The sequence below is a fragment of the Nymphaea colorata genome, unplaced genomic scaffold (genome assembly GCF_008831285.2).
Source record: "Nymphaea colorata isolate Beijing-Zhang1983 unplaced genomic scaffold, ASM883128v2 scaffold0374, whole genome shotgun sequence".
Lineage (NCBI taxonomy): Eukaryota > Viridiplantae > Streptophyta > Magnoliopsida > Nymphaeales > Nymphaeaceae > Nymphaea > Nymphaea colorata.
In genome coordinates, this window is record NW_022204880.1 from 5,001 (window position 1) to 22,500 (window position 17,500).

The window sequence follows — 17,500 nt, forward strand, 5'->3', positions numbered from 1 at the left end:
CACGAAATATATAAACTTGACGTAAAATCATTATCTACAGGCATTGAGGATTCATCAGTCTCAATTGGTGAATTTACAGAAGAAGCTGAAGAAGCTGAGAAATCAAGAACTCGTTTCAAACAATTTGCTTTTGGGGAGAAGAAAAAGTATTCGATATGGTTAGAGCTGATCCGAATGATCAAAAAATGAGTAATCTTCAAATTGAAGAAATTAAGAAAAAGGTTCCTCGATGGTTATACAAACTGACTTCTGATTTGGATTTTGAAGAAGAGGAGGAGGAGGAGGAGGAAGAAGATGATCAGGAAGAATCCACAGAGGATCACGGGATTCGTTCAAGAAAAGCCAAACGTGTAGTAATTTATACTGACACTGATACCGATGAGGATACTAATATCATTAATACCAATGATAATATCATCAATACTACCACTGATAATATCATTAATACCAATGATAATATCAATAATACTACTGATAATATCAGTAATACCACCGATAGTAATCAAGAAAAAATAGTGATGATCAAGTCGAAAAAGGTGATCAAAGAGGAAAAGGAAATGGTGATCAAGCCAAAAAGAAAAGGGTGATCAAGCCAAAAATGGTGATCAAAGAGGAAAAGGAAATGGTGATCAAGCAGAAGAACATGAAATGGCCTTGATACGTTACTCGCAACAATCAGATTTTCGTCGTGATATAATCAAAGGGTCGATGCGGGCTCAAAGACGTAAAACAGTCACTTGGGAAATGTTTCAAACAGATGTACACTCCCCCTTTTTTTTGACAGAATAGACAAAACACCTTTGTTTTCTTTTGATATCTCAAGGATGATGAACCTCATTTTTAGGAATTGGATGGAGGAAAAAAGCCCAAAATACAAACATCTGATTATGTGGGTGAAGGGGCAAAAGAGAAAGAGAAAATGGAGAAAGAACACGAAGAGGAGTATAAAAGAAAAGAGGATAAAGACAGGAGGAGGAACGGATAGCAATAGCAGAAACTTGGGATAATATTATATTTGCTCAAGCAATAAGGAGTTCCATATTAGTAACCCACTCGATTCTTCGAAAATACATCATATTACCTTCATTGATAATAGTTAAAAATATTGGTCGTATGTTATTATTTCAATTCCCTGAGTGGTATGAAGATTTGACCGAATGGAGTAGGGAAATGCATGTCAAATGCACATATAATGGTGTTCAATTATCGGAAACAGAATTTCCAAAAGATTGGTTAACAGACGGTATTCAGATAAAAATCCTATTTCCTTTCTCTCTGAAACCTTGGCATAGAAAAAAGCTACGATCCCATCATAAGGATCTAAGAAAAAAACAAAAAATTTCTGTTTTTTAACGATCTGGGGGATGGAAACAGAAGTCCCCTTTGGCTCTCCCCGAAAAAAACCTTTCTTTTTTGAACCCATTAATAAAACACTCGAAAAAAAATTAGAAAAGTCAAAAAGACAGGTTTTTTCTTTCTAAGAATTATAAAAGACAACATAAAAGGTTTTCTAAAGATTCTCAACGAAAAAATAAGATGGATTATCAAAATAGTTCTATTTATAAAAGAAAAGTGAAGAAACTCTTTTCTTAGTGACGCGAGTCTATGACCCAAGTCAAAATGAAGAACCAAGTCAAAATGAGAAAGATTCCAAAAAAATCATCCATGAATCACCCATTATAATTGTATCCGGAGATTGGACAAATGATTCACTGATAGAAAGAAAAATTAATGATCTGGCTGATAAGACAACCAAAATCTGGGATCAAGTAGAAAAGATTAGAAAAGACAAGAAAAAAAAACCTCTAACTCCAGATATTGAGGATATAGATATTAGTACTAACAAGGGAAATTTTAGTAATAAAAGAACCGAATCACGGAAACATATTTTTCAAATATCTAAAAAAGAAGAAGTGCCCCATTAATCTCTAAATGGAACTCTTTTATGAAATCTTTCATTGAAAGAATATACATGGGTATCCTTCTATGTATCACTAACATTTACAGGATCAATGCACAATTTTTTCTTGACTCAACAAAAAATACTTTAAATGGATACACTTACAATGACGAAATAAAGGAAAAGGATACTAATGAAACGAATCCAAATATAATTCCCTTCATTTCGACTGTAAAATCTCTTTCTACTTATACTACTAATATAAGTAGTGATAGTAATTCACCGATTTACTGCGACTTATCTTCTTTGTCTCAAGCCTATGTGTTTTACAAATTATTGCAAACCCAAGTTAGTAACAAATATAAGTCAGAATCCATATTTCATTACTACAGAACATATCCTTTTATTAAGGATAGAATAAAAGACTATTTCCATGACTATTTCCATACACGAGGAATATTTGATTCAGAATCAAAACACAAGAAACTGCGGAATTCTGGAATGAGTGAATGGAAAAACTGGTTAAAGAGCCATTATCAATACAATTTCTCCCATGACAAATGGTCTAGATTAGCACCTCTAAAATGGAGAAAGAAAGTCAATCAGCATTTTACGATTAAAAATAACGACTCACCAAAATTGGGTTCATATGAAGAAAAAGACCAATTAATTCATTCCGGTAAAAAGGATTATTATAAATATAAATTGGACTTATTGAAGAGTCCGAGTTGCGAAAAAAAATTAAAAAACACTACAGATATGATCTTTTATCATATAAATATCTTAATTATGAAGATGTGAAAGACTCCAATATTTATGGATCACCATTACAAGTAAACAGGCACGGAGAGATTTCTAATTACAATACACATAAATACAAATCGTTTTATGCTACAACTATAAATGATAGCCTAGAAGATAAATATACAATTGATAGGGATCCAAATCTAGATAGAAAATATTTGGAATTGAGAATCACCAATTTTTACCCTAGAAACAATATTGAAACTAGGACTAGTACGGGTATCAGAACTTTCATTAATAAAAAAAGAAAACTACTAAGACTGGGACCAATAAGAAAGATATTCTTTATCTTTATATCAGAATTCATCAAGAAATCCAAACAAAGCAAAAAGAGTTATTTTTTGATTGGATGGGAATGAATGAACAAATGTTAGATCATACTATATCGAATCTGCGCCCTTGGTTCTTACCAGAATTTGTGCCGCTTTACGATCGATATAAGACTAATCCGTGGATCATACCAATCAAATTGCTTCTATTTGATTTTCATGGAAACAAAACAAGCGATCTTTATATAGATCCAAAGGTGGAATCTAATCAAAAAGAAAGATTTAATCCAAAACCAAAAGTAGAATCTAATCAAAAGGGATATCTTGAATTAGAGAATGGGAACCGGGACGAGAAAGAACGACAGCACCAAGGAAATCTTATATCTGATATAAGAAACCAAAAAAAGATGTTGGAGCAAATTCCGCGGGTTCAGATATTAAGAAACGCAGAAAGAAAAAGAAATTCAAGAGCAAGAAGGAAGCGGAACTAGACTTATTTTTGAAAAAATATTTTCTTTTTCAACTCCGATGGGGTGATTCTTTCAATCAAAGAATGACCAATAATATCAAGGTATATTGTCTACTGCTTAGACTTATGAATCCGAATGAAATTGCTATATCCTCTATTCAAAGAGGAGAAATGGGTCTAGATGTAATGCTGATTAATAAGGATTTGTCTCTTCCAGAATTGATAAAAAGGGGAATATTTATTGTTGAACCGGTTCGTTTGTCTATCAAATGGGATGGAATTTCGATTATGTATCAAACCATAGCTATTTCATTGACCCATAAGGTTCAGTACCAAACTAATCGAGGATACCAGGTAAAAAACATATTGATAAGAATGACTTGAATGGCTCGATTGCACGACACGGAGGAGTGCGTGTGAATGGGGACAATAATAATTATGATTTGCTTGTTCCTGAACATATTTTATCTCCTAGCCATCGTAGAGAATTGAGAATTATAAGCCGTTTCAATTACCGAAATAGGAACCTTGTGAATAAGAATCCAGTATTTTGCAATAGAGCTAAGACTAATGCGCAGGGGTTTGAGAAATTTGTAAATAGGGATAAGCATTTTGATACAGATACAAATAACTCTCTAAAATGGAAAGTGTTTCTTTGGCCCACTCATCGATTAGAAGATTTAGCCTGTATGAATCGTTATTGGTTTGATACCAATAATGGGAGTCGTTTCAGTATGTCAAGGATCCATATGTATAAGCAATTTGGAATTCGCTGATGTTACAATCAATTTCCCTCTTTATCACGCGCCTGGTATATGAGAACATGCAAATAAATACATACCTTATGTTAGACTCTGATACACAAGATTCAGTCAGTTAGACTCTGATACACAAGATTCAGTCAGTTAGACTCTGATACACAAGATTCAGTCACATATCAATTGGACCTAGGAATGAATCGACAGAATCTTTTTAGGTCCCTTTCCCTTTCATTCTGTTTCGTGAGCCCAGGAATATACCATCCCTTTGTATCTGAATAAATTTATTGTTATTATTTATTCATATTCATTTTGATTTGTTTGATAGAAAAAGAGTAATATATGAATCAATCCAGATTATTGTGTACACCAGAACAAAATAAATGGTATTATTATTCTTGATTGGGAAGATTTATATCCGTGGGAACAAAAAGAAAAAAAGAGAAGAATTTATTTGTATGGTAAAGAATTCGCCCATATCCGTTATTCCACAAGAAGAAAAAAGGGGTTCTGTTGAATTCCAAGTATTTAATTTTACCAATAAGATAGAGAGACTTACTTCACATTTGAAACTGCACAGAAGAGACTATTTATCTCAGAGGGGTCTGCGGAAAATTCTGGGGAAACGCCAACGACTGCTGGTTTATTTATCAAAGAAAAATCGAGTGCGTTATAGGGAATTAATTGGTCAATTGGGTATTCGAGAACCAAAAACTGGTTAGTTTGGAAATTCGTTTGAGTTATTCGGTTCATTAGATCTTGAATTTGGATGAACCTCGTTTCATTTTCAGGAATTCATGGAATAATGAATTGGGATCGGAGAAATGGAATAATGAATTGGAATCGGAGAATAAAAACATATGACTGTACCAGACGCAAGAAAAGACCTCCTCGTGGTCAATATGGGTCCTCACCACCCGTCAATGCATGGTGTTCTTCGACTCATTGTTACTCTAGATGGCGAAGATGTTATCGACTGTGAACCCATATTGGGTTATTTACACAGAGGAATGGAAAAAATTGCGGAAAACCGAACAATTATACAATATCTACCTTATGTAACACGTTGGGATTATTTAGCTACTATGTTCACGGAGGCAATAACCGTTAATGCACCTGAGGAATTGGGAAATATTCAAGTACCTAAAAGAGCCAGCTATATTAGGGTAATTATGCTGGAGTTGAGTCGTATAGCTTCGCATTTGTTATGGCTTGGACCTTTTATGGCCGATATCGGTGCGCAGACTCCTTTCTTCTATATTTTCAGAGAGAGGGAATTGTTATATGATCTATTCGAAGCTGCCACAGGTATGCGAATGATGCATAATTATTTCCGTATCGGGGGGTAGCTGCTGATTTACCTCATGGCTGGATAGATAAATGTTTAGATTTCTGCGATTATTTTTTAACGGGAGTTGTTGAATATCAAAAGCTTATTACGCGCAATCCCATCTTTTTGGAACGAGTTGAAGGGGTAGGTTTTATTGGGGGAGAGGAAGCCATAAATTGGGGTTTATCAGGACCAATGCTACGAGCTTCCGGAATCCAATGGGACCTTCGTAAAGTCGATCGGTATGAGTGTTATGATGAATTCGATTGGGAAGTCCAATGGCAAAAAGAAGGAGACTCATTAGCTCGTTATTTAGTAAGAATTGGCGAAATGACGGAATCCATCAAAATTATTCAACAGGCTCTGGAAGGAATTCCGGGGGACCTTATGAAAATTTAGAATTCCGACGCTTTGCTGGAACAAAAGATTCAGAATTGAACGACTTTGAATATCGATTCATTAGTAAAAAGCCTTCTCCCAGTTTTGAATTGTCAAAACAAGAACTTTATGTGAGAGTAGAAGCCCCAAAGGGAGAATTAGGTATTTTTCTGATAGGAGATAATAGTGTTTTTCCTTGGAGATGGAAAATACGTCCACCCGGTTTCATCAATTTGCAAATTCTTCCTCAGCTAGTTAAAAGAATGAAATTGGCTGATATTATGACAATACTAGGTAGTATAGATATCATTATGGGAGAAGTTGATCGTTGAAATGATAATTGAAGAAGCACAAGCTATCAATTCTTTTTTCAGATCGGAATCCTCAAAAGAGGCCTATGGGCTCATATGGTTACTTGTACCTATTGTTACTCTTGTATTGGGAATCACAATAGGGGTATTAGTAATTGTGTGGCTAGAAAGAAAAATATCTGCAGGGATACAACGACGAATTGGTCCTGAGTATGCCGGCCCCTGGGCATTCTTCAAGCTCTAGCGGATGGGGTCAAACTACTTTTCAAAGAAGATCTTCTTCCATCTAGAGGAGATATTCGTTTATTTAGTGTCGGCCCATCCGTAGCGGTCGTATCAATTCTACTGAGTTATTCAGTAATTCCCTTTGGCCATCACCTTGTACTAACCGATCTCAGTATAGGTGTTTCTCTATGGATCGCTATTTCAAGTATTGCCCCTATCGGACTTCTTATGTCCGGATATGGATCAAATAATAAATATTCCTTTTCAGGTGGTTTACGAGCTGCTGCTCAATCTATAAGTTATGAAATACCGTTAACTCCATGTGTGTTATCAATATCTCTACGTGTGATTCGTTGGAATACGCACTCCTACCTCTTTCTTTGCTTTTTCTAGGAAAGAAGTTGGTTGATTGAATATATAGATAGAACTCTTTTTTATTCATCACTGGGATCTATGAACTAAACCAGATAGTTATATGAGTGAAACAAAACTGCTTATGAATTCGCAGTAAGAAGATCGAGTCTCATTACCTACGTACGAGAGTAAAGTGGAGCTAAACATAAGCAGCGGAAGCTGTTTACCCCAAGTATCGATTAGCCATCAGGACTTGAAGCGGGCGCAAAAGATCAACTGTATGGAATTTTTACTCTTGTATTTATTACCATACCGAGGATCCACCAAAACTGAGTGGACGGTTAGGAACACCAAGGTACACAAAAGATTAGTAATGGAGATAATGTAACGTATCCAAACGGATATTTTGACATTACATAAAAGGAGTCATAATGAGGGCTTGAAGTTGGTAGAAATGATCAAAAAGTACTTCCCCGTGATCCCGATCCAGAGTATAGCTCCTATCCACTGATTTAAAAATAACTATCAGGAACGAAGTAATCCTTTATTTATATAGTATAGTCCTTCTGAGAAAGAAGAGAAGAACAGGAAGGAAAAATGGATTGACTATTTATTGTATCTTATGGAAAGATCGAGTTAAGTTATTACTGAACAAGAAACTCAGCAAAAAGAATAAAGGATGAGATGGATTCAGAAGTGTACTTTTTATTTGTTATTATCTTATCGCGGACAGAATCCCACTGGTCTAGTTCACTTATGAGCATTTTGATTCATCTTTCTTTTTTCCTATGGTATGCCGATGTAATACCGAAGCATACCTTAGATTTATTCGTGACCATTGAGGAGCCGTATGAAGCTGAGGTCTCATGTACGGTTCTGGAATAGAGATGGGAACAGTGATGTTATCATCGACTATGATTATCTAACAGTTCAAGTACGGTTGATATAGTTGAGGCGCAGTCAAAATATGGTTTTTGGGGGTGGAATCTTTGGCGTCAACCTATAGGGTTCATAGTTTTTATAATTTCTTCACTAGCAGAATGCGAGAGATTGCCCTTTGATTTACCGGAAGCCGAGGAGGAATTAGTAGCAGGTTATCAAACTGAATATTCAGGTATCAAATTTGGTTTATTTTATGTTGCTTCTTACCTCAATTTACTAGTTTCTTCATTATTCGTAACAGTTCTGTACTTGGGAGGGTGGAATCTTCCTATTCCATATATACCAATTACTGAACTTTTCGAAATAAATAAAACTAGTGAAGTCTTTGGAACAACAATTAGTCTCCTCATTACATTAGCTAAAGCTTATTTGTTCCTGTTCATTCCTATCTCAACAAGATGGACTTTACCTAGGCTGAGAATGGATCAACTATTAAATCTTGGGTGGAAATCTCTTTTACCTATTGCTCTCGGTAATCTATTATTGACAACTTCTTCCCAACTTGTTTCGCTATAACAGAATAGGATATTCCAGATTCTTATCCTCTCTCAAGCAAGAGAAAGAAACATCAAATTATTCATGGATATTCACGATATATGTTTCCTATGGTGACTGGGTTCATGAATTATGGTCAACAGACAGTACGAGCTGCAAGATACATTGGTCAAAGTTTCATGATTACCTTATCTCACGCAAATCGTTTACCTGTAACTATTCAATATCCTTATGAAAAATCGATCACATCAGAGCGTTTCCGTGGGCGAATCCACTTTGAATTTGATAAATGCATTGCTTGTGAAGTATGTGTTCGCGTATGTCCGATAGATCTACCTGTTGTTGATTGGCGATTAGAAACAGATATTAGAAAGAAACGATTGCTTAATTATAGTATTGATTTCGGAATCTGTATATTTTGTGGTAATTGCGTGGAGTATTGCCCCACAAACTGTTTATCAATGACTGAAGAATATGAACTTTCCACCTACGATCGTCACGAATTAAATTATAATCAAATTGCTTTGGGTCGGTTACCAATGTCTGTAATTGGAGATTACACAGTTCGAACAATTATGAACTCAACTCCAATAAAAATATCTATGGAGAAACCCCTTGATTCAAGAACGATTACCAATTAAATTAAAAATAAGACTAAGTTTTGATCAAAAGTAGGTAAGTTTCTTTCATGTCAGACAAAGAATAACTAGATTTGTGAGGATTATAACTACTTTTTGAATATATAAATATATATAGCCATTATAGCCATAGCCCTTATTTGTTTAATTAAAATATGAAATTACGAACTCTGTTTCGACTAAAGACAAAAGCAAGATTGGCCCGTTCAATTGATTAACTCAATCTACATAAACCCACACCACGCTGGGGTAAGAACTATTAGATATAAAAAAGGGTAACCCACTTTTTCCCGACCAGTAAGATCATGAGATATTTTGACTTATTTATCGCTTATTTAACACATAATGGATTTACCTGCGCCAATACATGATATTCTTTTAGTATCTCTGGGATCAGGTCTTATAGTAGGAGGTCTAGGAGTGGTATTACTTACCAATCCAATTTATTCTGCCTTTTCCTTGGGATTGGTTCTTGTTTGTATATCTTTATTTTATATTCCATCGAACTCTTATTTTGTAGCTGCTGCGCAGCTACTTATTTACGTGGGAGCCATAAATGTCTTAATCTTATTTGCTGTGATGTTTATGAATGGTTCAGAATATTACAATTCTTTTCATTTTGGACTGTCGGAGATGGATTCACTTCGCTAGTTTGTACAAGTATTTTTTTTTCACTAATTGCTACTATCCCAAACACGTCATGGTACGGGATTATTTGGACTACAAGATCAAACCAGATCATAGAACAGGACCTGACAAGTAATGTTCAACAGATTGGGATTCATTTATCAACAGATTTTTATCTTCCATTTGAACTGATTTCTATAATCCTTTTAGTTTCCTTAGTGGGCGCAATTGCTATGGCTCGCCGGGAATAGATACTTAGAATTGGAAATAACAAACCAACCAAATAAAATAAAGCAACCTCCGTGTAATTGTTATCGCATCTATCTGTCCACCCTAAATTGGAATATTGTTCATGAGACATATTTCAAAGTTTTTGTTAGTTCGACGACCCATTTCAGTGTCTTTTTGGTACTGTATTTCTTATATATATTATATGGATTGATAATTGAATTAGATTCAGTAGAATCTTCTCATTTAATTAATCGAATCAGTTGAATTGTTGTTTATATTGAAATGAATCGAGATTGACGAGGAGTTGGTCAATGATGCTCGAGCATGTACTTGTTTTGAGTGCCTATTTATTTTCTATTGGTATCTATGGATTGATCACAAGTCGAAACATGGTTAGAGCACTTATGTGTCTTGAACTTATACTGAATGCTGTTAATATGAATCTCATAACATTTTCTGATTTATTTGATAGTCGCCAATTAAAGGGAGACGTTTTCTCGATCTTTGTTATCGCTATTGCAGCCGCCGAAGCAGCTATTGGACCAGCTATTGTTTCTTCGATCTATCGTAACAGAAAATCAACTCGTATCAATCAATCAAATTTATTGAATAAATAAAAATAGTCGGTAGTCGGAACCTTTACTCAAATAAAATATATAAAGACATATACGTTATGTCACTCTGTAGAAGTAAATAGACACTCGACTCACGTTATGGATCAATGGATCATAAGCATGGATTAGGAATAAGAGTACAATAAATTTATACGTTTTCTTTCTTTATTATATATAACTATAATTCATTTATAGATTAGCAAAACGTGTATTGACTGATATGACCATGTTTGATGAAAGATAAGAGATCAAAGTATCTTGGGCCTATCTCATGAACAGATCAGAAATAGATTTCTAACAAAACTTTATGGTCTAATCACCGATTCGTCTGGTGCCAAAATATTTAATCATTTACTAAAGCTACCAGACCGAAAATTTATGACGTTCCAAAAAAAATTAATAGATCTAATGTCACACTCAGTAAAGATTTATGATACATGTATAGGGTGTACCCAATGCGTACGAGCGTGTCCTACAGATGTCCTGGAAATGATACCCTGGGACGGATGTAAAGCTAAGCAAATTGCTTCCGCACCAAGAACGGAGGACTGTGTAGGTTGTAAGAGATGTGAATCTGCTTGTCCAACGGATTTCTTAAGTATACGGGTTTATTTATGGCATGAGACAACCCGTAGCATGGGTCTAGCTTATTAATACGTTACAAAAAACTCCCCTTGAATCCATTTGATTCCTCTTTACCGACAAAAACCCGTACTCGATAAATAAAAAAATCCGAGCGCGGGTTTTTCTGGTCAAATCAAAGTGTATTTTGTCTTTACTATGAGTGATTTTTATTGGTTAACAATCATTGTTGTTTTGCCCATATCCGCGGGTTCCTTAATTGCTCTTTTCCCTCATAGAGGAAATAAGGTAGTTCGATGGTATACTATCTGTATCTGCTTATTTGAACTCCTTCTAACGACCTACGTATTCTGTTATCATTTTAAATTGGACGATCCATTAATCCAATTGGAAGAAGACTTTAACTGGATAAATATTTTTGATTTTCACTGGAGACTCGGAATCGACGGACTTTCTATAGGACCCATTTTATTGACAGGATTTATCACTACTTTAGCTACTTCAGCGGCTTGGCCAGTTACCCGAAATTCGCGATTGTTCCATTTCCTGATGTTAGCAATGTACAGTGGTCAAATAGGATCATTTTCTTCTCGAGACCTCTTACTTTTTTCATCATGTGGGAATTAGAATTAATTCCTGTTTACCTACTTTTATCCATGTGGGGAGGAAAGAAACGTCTGTACTCAGCTACAAAGTTCATTTTGTACACTGCAGGAGGTTCCATTTTTCTCTTAATGGGAGTTCTAGGTATGGGTTTATATGGTTCCAATGAACCAACATTAAATTTTGAAACATTAGCTAATCAATCGTATCCCGTGGCATTGGAAATAATATTTTATTTGGGTTTCCTTATTGCTTATGCTGTCAAATCACCGATCATACCTTTACATACATGGTTGCCAGATACCCATGGAGAGGCGCATTACAGTACATGTATGCTTCTAGCTGGAATCTTATTAAAAATGGGAGCATACGGGTTGGTTCGGGTCAATATGGAATTATTACCCCACGCCCATTCCATATTTTCTCCTTGGTTGATGATAGTAGGGACTATTCAAATAATCTATGCAGCTTTAACTTCTCTTGGTCAACGCAATTTAAAAAAGAGAATAGCCTATTCTTCCGTATCTCATATGGGTTTCATAATAATAGGAATTAGTTCTATAACCGATGCGGGACTCAATGGAGCTATTTTACAAATCATCTCTCATGGATTTATTGGTGCTGCACTTTTTTCCTGGCAGGAACAAGTTATGATAGAATACGTCTTCGTTATCTTAACGAAATGGGGGGAATAGCTATACTAATGCCAAGAATCTTTACGATGTTCAGTAGCTTCTCAATGGCTTCTCTCGCATTACCAGGAATGAGTGGTTTTGTTGCAGAATTTGTGATATTTTTGGGAATAATTACTAGCCCAAAATACCTTGTAATGTCAAAAATACTAATTACTTTTGTAATGGCAATTGGAATGATATTAACTCCTATTTATTCATTATCTATGTCACGCCAGATGTTCTATGGATACAGGTTATTCAATGTTCCCAAGTCTCACTTTGTGGATTCTGGACCACGAGAAATCTTTATTTTGATGTGTATCCTTTTACCTATAATAGGTATTGGTATTTATCCAGATTTCGTTCTTTCACTATCAGTTGACAAGGTAGAAACTATTCTATCTAATTACTTTCATGGGTAGCTTTCATGGATGGATTTTTTATGGTTATGGGCAGCACAGAAGATCCAATCCAATAATCCTGCACTGCTGTTTACAAACAAATCAATCGTTGGCTAGACCAATCAAAAGGAAAAGAAGATTTTTCCTTCTATCAAGTCAAAAATGCAATTAAATGAAGGAAATTGTAATCAGAAATATCTGTAGTTTTTATTATTTAACTACAGATATTTCTGATTACATATATATCTTTCACCTTATACATATAATGTATAAATGAGATAATAATATTATGGTTAATAATATTATGGTATATGAGAGGGGTATATGAGAATGAAAGGGTATGTGTACAATCTTTCTATGTATTCTGCAGTTTTTTTCTTCAATTAGATGTTTAATGTGAATGAACCATAACTATGTAGCCCTCTTCCTAATAGATTGACCCCAAAATAGCAGATCCAAATTATAAGAAATCCCATAGAAGCCACAATTGCTGAATTTGCACCTTGCAAACTTTTATTTGTTCTAGTATGTAAATAAATCGCGAATACGGTCCAAGTAATAAATGCCCAGGTTTCTTTGGGGTCCCAATTCCAATAAGATCCCCATGCCTCATTAGCCCATACTGCTCCTGAAAGAATACCTATAGTTAAAAGGGTAAAACCCAAGCCAATGACACGATAACTCCAAGAATCCAATCGCTGAGTCAATTGATACCTGTGATAATTTCTAAACGAAAAATTCACGTATTGGGTCTCATCAAAAGAAAATGAACTAATTAATAAATGATTGGTTTTACCGAAAATATCTATCTTTCTTCTAAACGTAATGACCAGGAGAGTTATGGATAATAATGATCCACATAAAAGAGCTGCATAGCTCAACAACATCATACTTACGTGCATCATTAACCAACGGGATTGGAGAGCAGGCACTAATATTGCGGATTGATGCATTTTAGTTAAAAGACCCGAAGTGGCAAAGCCTTGGGTTAAAATAGCGCTTGGGGCGGTTATTTTACTGAAAAAATTCTTATAGTTTCTAAAATATGGAACTATATGAATAAGGGAGAAACTCCATGAAAGGAACATTAATGATTCATATAGATCACTTAATGGTACATGTCCCGAATAAATCCAACGAGTAACTAATAATCCTGTTATACAGAAAAAAGTAGCTATCATGCCTTTTTCTGACGAATCACATAGTCCTACAATTTCATAGACCAAGGTCATCAGATGAGTAGGAATCACAATTGAAATGATCGAAAAAGATATGTGAGTTAATATATGTTCTAAAGTTGCAAATATCATAAACAATCATTTTTGTTTTTATAGTTATAAAAAAAGGGAACCCTTCCTTAATTACCGAATGTAAATATGGTATCGAATTAAAGGATCCGTTGTGTCCTTTTTTGTTTTAGAGAATGCCGCCACTCGGACTCGAACCGAGATGCTCTAGCACTGCTTCCTAAGAACAGCGTGTCTACCGATTTCACCATGGCGGCTTGTTCGAAGTAATACTAACTCATGCATATTCAATCGTCGATATTGAGAGGTTCAATGCAATTGCAATAGATGATTATTGAATCAATCGAAGAATAGCCATTCAAGTCAATATTTGAAGGTTCCATAATTGTTACTAGCTTACCTTAAAGCTTAGTAATAGTGAATCGATGGGGAAAATAGTGAATCGATGGGGAAAATGGCAATCCCCATCTCGCAAATCATATAAAAATGCACTCTATTCACTATATTGAACCTTGTATCTTGCGTCTAATAACGCCCTTTAAAACACAAATAGTGCCATTTTGAGGGCCCAATATATGATACAGAATCATTAATTTATCCAATCATTGATTGATGTTGATTTAGATCATTTGAAGGGTTTCTTATCACATTATTATTTATTCTTTGCTTTTTTTATTTCATTTTTTTGTCGTACAAAAAAACCTTTTGAATAACCGGTAGAAATGGATTTAGCTAAAGAAAAAGCTTTTACCGCTGCCCAATATCCCTTTCTCTTCCAAAAATTTCTACGAATATGCTTTTTGATATAGAAGTACGTTTTTTTGGAACCGCCATGCAAAAATGAACTTTTCTAAGTTGAATGTGAAAGACATGTATTGTTCAAAATAGATCATTAATTCTTTCTATTCATATATCTATTATTTAGTTTATAGATTTTCTTCATAACATACAAATATGCGCATATAGCATATAATAGGGACTAAACTAAATTATTGCTAGGGACTCAAACTCAAGTTGGAGAATAAAAAGAAAGGAGATTCGATTCGCTAGGTATAACTCTCATAGAAAAAAATAGTTATCTTTTTCTCTTTTTGAAGTATTCATTATCATTATTATTGCATACAATGAAAATCTCAGAAGAAAGAAAATTGTACTAATTGTTTCATATCTCCATTCATTAGGATCGATGGTATCAACTACCGATGAAATCGACCCCCGCAGATAAATAATATAAAAAGAAAAATAAATAAAATAAAAGGTTACAATCCTATCTCAGTCTATTTCAAATAGACCATATATATAACCTACATATACCTACCGTCGTAATACATTTAATAACAATAACCAGAAATTAATTACCTACATGAGATAAAACAATAAGATTTTCTCTACCAATTGATCCCATTAAAGCATAGCGCCCCCACGATTCGAATAATACTTTTGTTCAATGATCCATTACTTGAACATTACTTGAACTTGATTAAGGCAATTTAAGTAACCTCTTACTTCACCTTCTTACTTCACCCATATGGGAGGTTACAAGTATCATAGAATTTCCCACAAGTTCTGGTGGAAGCCAATCAATCAGTTTCAAATTAAATTTAAATTAGTTAATGATTTTGGATAAAAGATCTTGTTGGGTTGAGTTATTTGCGGATCTCATGATCCATATCAAAAGCTAATAATTACTTCACCCCTAGTATTAAGCAATAATTTGCTTAATTATATCATTTGACCAATTCAATTGTAACTCCTTGGGTCAAATTTTAAATAGTCGAGGAAGAGCGAGATTAATAAAAAAGAATATTCTTTTCGTATCCTTATTTTGGTTTGTGTTAAAAAAAAAAATAAATAAGAACTGGTGATGAATGTGAATTGGGAACAATAATTAATATAATTAATTAGAAGAAAATAGAGGAAAAAGGTTTGATTTAATTTTATTATTATGGTTATGGAACGCACATATCAATATGCATGGATTATACCTTTCGTTCCGCTTCTAGTTACTATGTTAATAGGATTGGAACTCCTGCTTAATCCGACAGCAACAAAAAATATTCGTCGTATATGGGCTTTTCCCGCTGTTTTATTGTTAAGTATAGTTATGGTCTTTCCACTAAGCTGGCGATCCAGCAAATCAATGGTAGCTCAATTTATGAATATCTATGGTCTTGGAGCATCACTAGTGATTTTTCCTTAGAATTCGGCTACTTGATTGATCCACTTACTTCTATTATGTCGATATTAATCACTACTGTTGGAATCCTGGTTCTTATCTATAGTGATAATTATATGTCTCATGACCGAGGATATTTGAGATTTTTGCTTATATGAGTTTTTTCAATACAGCGATGCTGGGATTAGTTACTAGTCCCAATTTGATACAAATCCATATTTTTTGGGAACTAGTGGGAATGTGTTCCTATCTGTTAATAGGTTTTGGTTTACCCGACCAATTGCAGCAAATGCCTGTCAAAAAGCGTTTGTGACCAATCGTGTGGGGGATTTTGGTTTATTATTAGGAATCCTAGGTTTTTATTTAATAACAGGTAGTTTCGAATTTCAGGATTTATTCGAAATATTCAATGATTCGATCATTAATAACAATGAGATGAATTCCTCATTTGCTACGCTTTGTGCCTTCTTATTATTCCTCGGTGCAGTTGCTAAATCTGCGCAATTCCCACTTCATGTATGGTTACCTGATGCTATGGAGGGACCCACTCCTATTTCGGCTCTGATACATGCGGCTACTATGGTAGCCGCAGGAATTTTCTTGTAGCTCGGCTTCTTCCTCTTTTCATAGCCATACCTTACATAATGAATATCATATCTTTGATAGGTGTAATAACGGTACTATTAGGAGCTACCTTAGCTCTTGCTCAAAGAGATATTAAGAGAAGTTTAGCTTATTCCACGATGTCTCAATTGGGATACATTATGTTAGCTTTGGGTATAGGTTCTTATCGAGCCGCTTTATTCCATTTGATCACTCATGCTTATTCTAAAGCATTATTGTTTTTAGGGTCTGGATCAATCATTCATTCCATGGAACCCATTATTGGGTATTCTCCGACTAAGAGTCAGAACATGGTTCTTATGGGCGGTTTAACTAAATATATGCCAATTACAAAAACAACTTTTTTTTTAGGTACACTTTCTCTTTGTGGTATTCCACCCCTCGCTTGTTTTGGTCCAAAGACGAAATTCTTAATGATAGTTGGTTGTATTCACCGATTTTTGCGATAATAGCTTTCTACACAGCAGGATTAACTGCATTTTATATGTTTCGTATGTATTTACTTACTTTCGAAGGGCATTTACGTAGTCATTTTCAAAATTACAGCGGACACACAAATAGTTCCTTCTATTCAATATCCATATGGGGGCAAGAAGGTTCCAAACCTGTTAGCAGCAATTTGCTTTTAACAACAAGGAATAATAATGACAAGTCCTCCTTTTCCAATTGCTCGTTTTCTAATACATATAAAATTGCCGGTTATGTAAGAACCATGCGATCATCTTTAGTACTCATTTTTTCAAAAAAGACTCTCATACTTTACTATATCCGCATGAATCGGACAATACCATGTTATTTCCCCTGCTTATATTGGCCATATTTACTTTGTTCGTTGGATGCATAGGAAT

General features: G+C 34.6%; 4 pseudogenes; all 4 read left to right on the forward strand.

Annotated features, from left to right (window-relative positions):
• The window catches only part of LOC126409481 (protein TIC 214-like), a 6,155-nt pseudogene extending 1,630 nt beyond the window's left edge, over positions 1–4,525 (forward strand).
• A 9-nt stretch (positions 4,526–4,534) lies between these two features.
• On the forward strand, positions 4,535–6,436 carry LOC126409479 (NAD(P)H-quinone oxidoreductase subunit H, chloroplastic-like; annotated as a pseudogene).
• Positions 6,437–11,380: 4,944 nt separating this feature from the next.
• Positions 11,381–12,651, forward strand: LOC126409480 (NAD(P)H-quinone oxidoreductase chain 4, chloroplastic-like; annotated as a pseudogene).
• A 2,472-nt stretch (positions 12,652–15,123) lies between these two features.
• Positions 15,124–17,500, forward strand: part of LOC126409478 (NAD(P)H-quinone oxidoreductase subunit 5, chloroplastic-like) — a 3,397-nt pseudogene continuing 1,020 nt past the window's right edge.